Raw genomic sequence first — 7,347 nt, 5'->3', positions numbered from 1 at the left:
TGAACTGGCTTACCCCAGTAATCAGATTGGTGAATACCCTAGCTGTCATCATAGAGCCTTTCTCTAGTAACTGACGGAAGCAGATGCAGAGATCCACAGCCAAGCACCAGGCCAAGCTCCAAGAGTCTAGTCAAAGAGAGAGAAGAGGGATTCTGTGATTAAGGGCATCAAGATCATGATGGGAAAACCTACAGAGACAACCAAACCAAACTAGTGGAAACTCATGAAATTTAGATCAACAGCTGTAGAGCCTGCATGGGACTGGACTAGGCCTTCTGCATAGTGAGACAGTTGGGAAGCTTCATCTGCTTAAGGGGCTCCCTGGCAGTAGGATCAGAACTCATCCCTGGTGCATGAGCAGGCTTTTTGGAGCCCACTACTTATGATGGGACACCTTGCACAACCTTGAGGCAGGGGGAGGGGCTTGGACCTGCCTCTACTAAATATACCTCCCCATGCGAGGCCTTACCTTCTTGTAGGAGGGAATGGGGAGTGGGTTAGGAGGAGGAGGCTGGAGCAGCTGGAGGAGGGAAGAGGGGGATCTTTGGTTGGTATGTAAAATGAGTAAAAAAATTAATTAAAAAAAATAAATAAAATACCATCACCAAAGTGGGGGAGGGGAAGAAATCTTGAGAGCAATCTCATTCACAATAGTTAACAAAAAATTTACAATACCTAATAACAGGTTTAACTAAGGAGGTAAAGGAATTCCAGAATGCCAAGTTGTACACACTGATGAAAGAAATTGAGGAAGATGCTGAGCACAGTACAATTGCCTCATGGGGTGATTCCACCCCCACAAAGCTGCTGCCTGATGAAGGAAATGGTCCACAGTGAGCAGGCATCCTACCAAATGGGGAAAGTATTTACCAGCTCTCCTGACAGGGGGTTTGCGTCTCAGTTTAGGTTTCTACTACAATGATAAACATCATGACCAAAATCAACTTGGTGACGAAAGGGATTGTTTGGCTTACCTGTGTAGATCACAGTCCGTCATGGTGAGAAATAGGACAGGAACTCAAGGCCGGAAACCAGAGGCGGAACTGAAGCAGAGACCATGGAGAGAAATGCTGTCTTCCGACTTGTTTAGTTTGCTTTTGGTGTGTGTGTGTGTGTGTGTGTGTGTGTGTGTGTGTGTGTGTGTGTGTGTGTATGTGTTTGAAATAGGGTCACACTATGTAGTCCTGTTTGCCCAGCTATGCAGACCATGCTGGCCTTAAACTCACAGAGATCCTCCAGCCTCTGCCTCCTGAGTACTGAGTTTAAAGGCATGTGCTACCATTCCCAGCACAGCTTGCTTGCTTACACACCCCAGGACCACCTCTCCAGAGGGCATCACCCGCAGTGGGCTGGGCCTTTCTGCATCAATCATTAATCAAATGCCCCACAGAATTGCATACAGGCCAATCTAATGGAGGCGTTCCTCAAATCAGGTTCCCTCCTATCAGATAAACATGATTTATGTCAAGTTAACACACACACACACACACACACACACACACACGCACACACACATACACAAAATAGTTCTTATCCAGACTATCTAACAAACTCAGTAACTTAGAAAATGAATCCAATTAAAAATTGGAAAAGAATTTGAATAGGTACTTCTCAAGATGGCTAATTAGTATGTGGAAATGCTCAGTATCATTAGCTATCATGGAAATGCAAATTAAAACTATATTGTGAGACTGTCAACTCAGTCAGAATGACTACTATCAAAAATAAATAAATGACAAATGTTGGCAGGGTAAGGGAGAGCCAGAAGAGAGCCTGATATGAGTGTGATGGGCAGAAGAAGGCTTGCACCAGAACCTCTGTGAGAGAGGGAGACTGTGAACCGAGATCTGTCTCTCCAAAGCTCACGAGTTCTCTTCATAGAGTCTGCCACAGATGGATAGAACCAGAAACAACCTTGGTCTTACTTTACTTGTTCTCTATCTTCTCCACAGCAGTCATCTTAAAAACCTGGGGCACACTTCTAGGAGATCCATATGTGACCCAAAACTTCCCTGAAGTTTAACTTTATGATTCAAGCAGTCCCTGTATTCTATTGCACTGTGTATTTGCCTTGGTTGTGATATGAATTCTTTGTTAATTGTCTTTTGGCTTATGCTATTTTGATTATACATAGATTTGGAAAGCTTTCCTGGTTTTCCAGCTTAATGAAAGTGAAGTTTCTTTTCAATACCTGAAGACAAGGCTCACCATCTCCGGCATTACATAATACTACATCATAAAAGAAGGTATTCAATATCCCTTACATGTAACCTATTAAAAAATCTCTAGCCTTGGTTGTGCTGTCATGGAGAAGCAGAAAGTGAGGATGTGGAGCAACATCTGAACAAACCATACAGCTTCCTAATGAGAATATCTTCCCACCAGCTGGAGAAAGCTCAGCCCTGGTGAGTAAGATGGCGGCAGGTACTGTGTCCCTCATGGATCCAGGGACCGACCTAACTTGAACACTGGTGGGATGAAGAAATGACAAACACATGGACACACATAAAAGGTGGGATCAGGTGGTCTAGGCTCTCTGATGGGGAAGCCATGGCACCCCAGAAGTTCAACGTGTTCCATACAGTTGAACAAGGAAGAAGATGTGGTTATCACATACAGCTGAGCAAGGAGGCAGGTTTAGCTAATCTAGGTAGGAGCAGTCCCGGAAGGGGAGCCATCTTCAGGCTGTAATCATCTAGGGGAAAAGCTATAGTGATCATTTTCTACAACATTCACACTCAGACCCAAGGGCAGCTTTGAGCCTCACTCTGAGCCTCACCCAGGAAAGGGTTTGCCACTCTCATGGGACTAAGGCATATGGCTGTGTTGATGCCAAACAGTATACATCACTCAGGACTTCACTTGCTTCCTCCAAAGAGGAATGGCAAGACACAGGTAGAATATGCCCTAGGCCAAAGACATTGGGTAGAGATAATAGGACATGAAATAGTTTTAAAAGGAAAAAGGAGGAGGAGAAAGTTATGAGTAAATTCCTTACTCCTACTTTGGATGATCACAGGGAGCTTCAGAAATGCCATCAACAGAATGAAAAAGTCTGGACATTTTCTGAAGGGAAAACGTGAGTTGAGTTTCACCCTTCAAGCAATAGCAGAGACATTAGATGGAAATGTCCCAAGAAATATATTTGGAATCATTACTGAAAGTTGAACCTTTAGGGAAGGATGTGGTTTCCAGGGATGCTCCTAGGCCTGACTGGTGGGCTGGATCTGAGTCAGCAGAGCTGCAGGGGGAAGCAGCAGGTGCAAGGCCTGCAGGAAAGAAGTTCTCAAGAGAAGCAAGTCATGGGGAAGTAAAAACTGGCACAAGAGATAATGTGAATAAAGAGAGGGAAAATGCTGTAAGTGAGTAACCATCACTTACTCTAAGGAAGGTGGGTTTTATAGCACAATAGAATAGAAGCTAAAAGCCAGACCAAAGAATTTAGGAGGAAATAGTGATAATTGACGTGCTGGATAAAGGCTGTAGAAAATTCTATGGTATGATAGCCACCTACATTTCATAATGATCATAATCCTCCCAAACAGAATGCAACACTTCAGAGCAATGAGGAAGAGGTACTAGCATTTGCCATGCTGCTACAATTCACCAGCAATGAAAGAAGACTATATCGGCAGAAACTGAACAGAAACTTCTGACATGAATGTTCCTCCAAAGAAGACCCTGACTAAAGGTCGGTCCTGTGGTTCAGTGGTAGAGCACTTGCCTAGCATACCTGAGATCCTAGGTTCAATGCCTGACACAAAACAAAACAGACAGCCATGGTGTCTAAGCTAGAAACAATATACAACTATCTTTGTAATTTCTCCTTCAGGAAATGAGAGAATGGACCGAGCTTCAGCTACACTGGTGTGTGCTTGCATAGCATGTACAGGCCCTGAGTTCAGTCTCCAGCTCTGCATACGTAATATCTATGTCTTAGTTAGAGTTTCTATTGCTGTGAAGAGACATCATGACCAAGGCAACTCTTATAAAGGAAAACATTTAATTTGCTGCCTTACAGAGTAAGAGGTTTGGTCCGTTATCATCATGGCAGAACATGGTAGTGTGCAGACAGACATGGTGCTTGAGAAGGAGCTGAGAGTTCTACATCTTGATCTGCAGGCAACATGAAGTGAACTATGTCCCACACTGGGCATAGCTTGAGCACAGGAAACCTCAAAGCCCACCCCCACAGTGGCACACTGCCTCCGACAAGGCCACACCTACTCCAACAAAACCACATCTCCTAATAATGCCACTCCCTTTGCAGGCCACTTTATTTCAAACCACCATAACCTGCAACTGGGTCACAAGCCTGTATTTCCAGCACTCTGAGAGCAAAGGTAAGAGGATCTCATGATCAGGGTACTCCTTAGCTACATTTCACTTTTGAGGCCACACTAGAATATATGAGACCATGCCTCAGAGAGAAAGGAAGGATGAAAGGAAGAAGGGAAGGAAGGAACAAAGGAAAGAAAGAAGGAAGGAGTAGAAAGGAGAAGGGGGAAGGAATGGGAGGAGGAGAAGAGGGAGGGGAAATTGTGATTGGTATGTAAAATAAATTTTTAAAGAATTAATAATAATAAAAAAAGAAAGAAGGAAGGAGGGAGAGAGGAAGGGAGGAAGAGAAGGAATTTGAGCCAATCTAGTAAGGTTCCTTCCAATACACGGAATAATTCTATAAATTTATGCATATCTGAGTAAAAAAAGTAAATACATAAACACAAGTCAAGTCTCTAGTAAGAATTTGGTTGGAAAATACTAAAGAAAGAAAACTACCAGTGTTTATATCAAGCACCTCCTAGTCCATTGTGTGCTAGGTATTTCTAATATTAAAGTTGCGTATGTGTGACTGTCTCTTGGCTAGCCTTTGGATCTGGCTCTCCTGCATAGCATGCATATTTAGCATGCCATAGTGAATATTTCTGGGTCTATATACATGCACAAGTCAATAAATTTGTGTTTCGTATTTAATAATGAACTCACTGATGTCTAAACACCTTAATATACTAATAATGCCAGTTTTAAATCAAAATATTCTCTTGGCATTGTGAAAGAACTTTTTTCTCTACTGTCCTCTTTTATAGGTTAAGTCAATTAAACCGTCCCTTCCAATAAAAAATACCTTTTGTTATTAATATTGAATGCATACATTGGTCAAACTTAGTTGAATATAATAGTTCAAAATAGAAATCCCAATTAAAAGAAAAGTTATGACCAAGCTGAAAGAAGGAGGTAACCTGCACAGAACGCAGAAAATTACTGTCACCAAATGTGTAAGAAGAACATAAGCACGTGTTACTTAATGAAAAGTATGCTTGTCACTGTACCTGAAACAAATAATTGCCATTATTTACCTGTTTGTTTTGCATTTAATTAACAGCTGGTTAATTAATAGGTGATAGGAATAAAATAGTCAACATGTACACATGCACACAACAGGATAATACTGTTGAATTTAAGAGAAAAAATATAATAAATATAATAAATAAAAATCAGTACCACTGGAAGTATAAACATATTCTTATCACTGAAGTGTGCAAATGTGCATACAAAAAATAAGGCAACTTTGTGATCATATTTTATAGAATGAGCTATCCCAATTTTTGGTATAGATAAATGTCATCGTTTCATTATTTACCTCATAACATTTTTGTAGCTCTTTAAAAATTGTCTCCAGTCTCCAGTTCACTTGGGTAAAATGCTATGAATATTACATTTAAAATAATTTCCCACAGTTTTTCTTTTAAGGAACTATTCTTGCTTTCAGAATTCAAACAACTGTTTGAAATCCTGAAATACCTCTGTGCTTTTCAAAAATCAGACTTCATAAAGGGCATTTATTCTATAGAATTAAAGTTTACTGAGTAACAAATCTAATGTTAAGTGGTACAGGCTCTCAAAAGCCTTGAATGTCAAAGTCAATGCTAACAGCTCATCATCATTTTTCCTCCTTTGGAAAAGGAGAAGAAAATGAAAATGATAAAGGCAATCTCACCTTTGAATTTCTTCATTTTTATATATTTGCCATAAACAACAACTTAAATGTCCTCAAGTGTTAACGTTTTCTGTTTCTATGTGAAAGTATGAAAAAAATTAATACATTCATGCATGATATGAAGCAACAGAGACCAGAGTGTCTTATTTGTAGCAAATTTTATTTTCAAATAACCATAAAAGGTATCCAGGTACTCTTCAGAGTAATTTATGAGATCATGCACGGTGTAAACAGAAAAAGTCCAAAGGAAAGAAACATTCCTGACGCTTCTAACAAGTGACCTGAAGGGACACAGAAACAGACACCAGAATTTTCTAGCCACAGCTGATGCCTGGATCTTTATCCTTGCCTGTTTTTGTCATTTCAGCACAAGACAAAATGTAACACAGAGAAGCAAAAATCAACAATCCAAGAAACCAGAAACTTGCCAATGGGATACATGTTTGGAGTGGTTACTTTTTTTTAATTACTGTTCACAGAGAAATGTAGCAAGCAGGGGGATAGTTTCTGATAGAAACACTTATTTTGAAACATAGTTAACAAGGAAATGAACCCTGGCAATCATATTACTGCTTACATCCTATTCAGGGACTTCCTTGAACATCATGCACAGTTCTAAACTTTCTCTTTTTGCTGTGAAGTCCAGGAAAACACAATGGGAATGTTCCCAGCAGGCAGTAAAAAGAATATTTTAATTTGGGACTTTATTTTGAAAATAAGGGAAGCCATATTAATTTGAAAAATATTACAAAGACAAAATAGGTATGACCAAAAGAGACACAAATCAGTAGCAAAATCTAAAGAGACTAAGTTCCAATTTTTTGACATTGTCTGTAAAGCAAAGAATTGTACACCAGAGGTTTATTGTTTTATTATGATTTTTCATTTGTCTTCAGAATTGACTTCTCATTACTAGAAATAGAAAATAGATTCACCCACAGGCCAATACAGACCTTCTCGATATGAAAATTTCAAAGAAGATGCAACATTATTTATTTAGTCTAGACTAAGCCCCAGTGTTCTTATTGTCCCCTGACGGCTAGTGACCATAAAGTATAAAAGGTATTGAATCTCCTTCACAGTTCATAATCTTCCTATTAGTGAAGCTACTGTGCTAGGAACACAGTGAAAAATGGAATAACAAAACTCTATTCAAAACTTCATATTTTTATAACAACAGCATTATCTCTTGAATTTCCTTATAAGCCTAAAATGATAGAATGCCATGTTTTTGTCCCAGCACTTCCCATTTCTGATGCCTCACACCACAGTGTTCTCTGCAGGCATACTGCAATAGAAAATGATACGATCTTATATGTGGCTAATAAAAGAGGCTTTCACTCTGAAAA

Source organism: Peromyscus eremicus, chromosome 15 (genome assembly GCF_949786415.1).
Source record: "Peromyscus eremicus chromosome 15, PerEre_H2_v1, whole genome shotgun sequence".
Lineage (NCBI taxonomy): Eukaryota > Metazoa > Chordata > Mammalia > Rodentia > Cricetidae > Peromyscus > Peromyscus eremicus.
The sequence above is the reverse complement of the archived record's forward strand: the minus strand, read 5'-3'. Positions refer to the sequence as shown.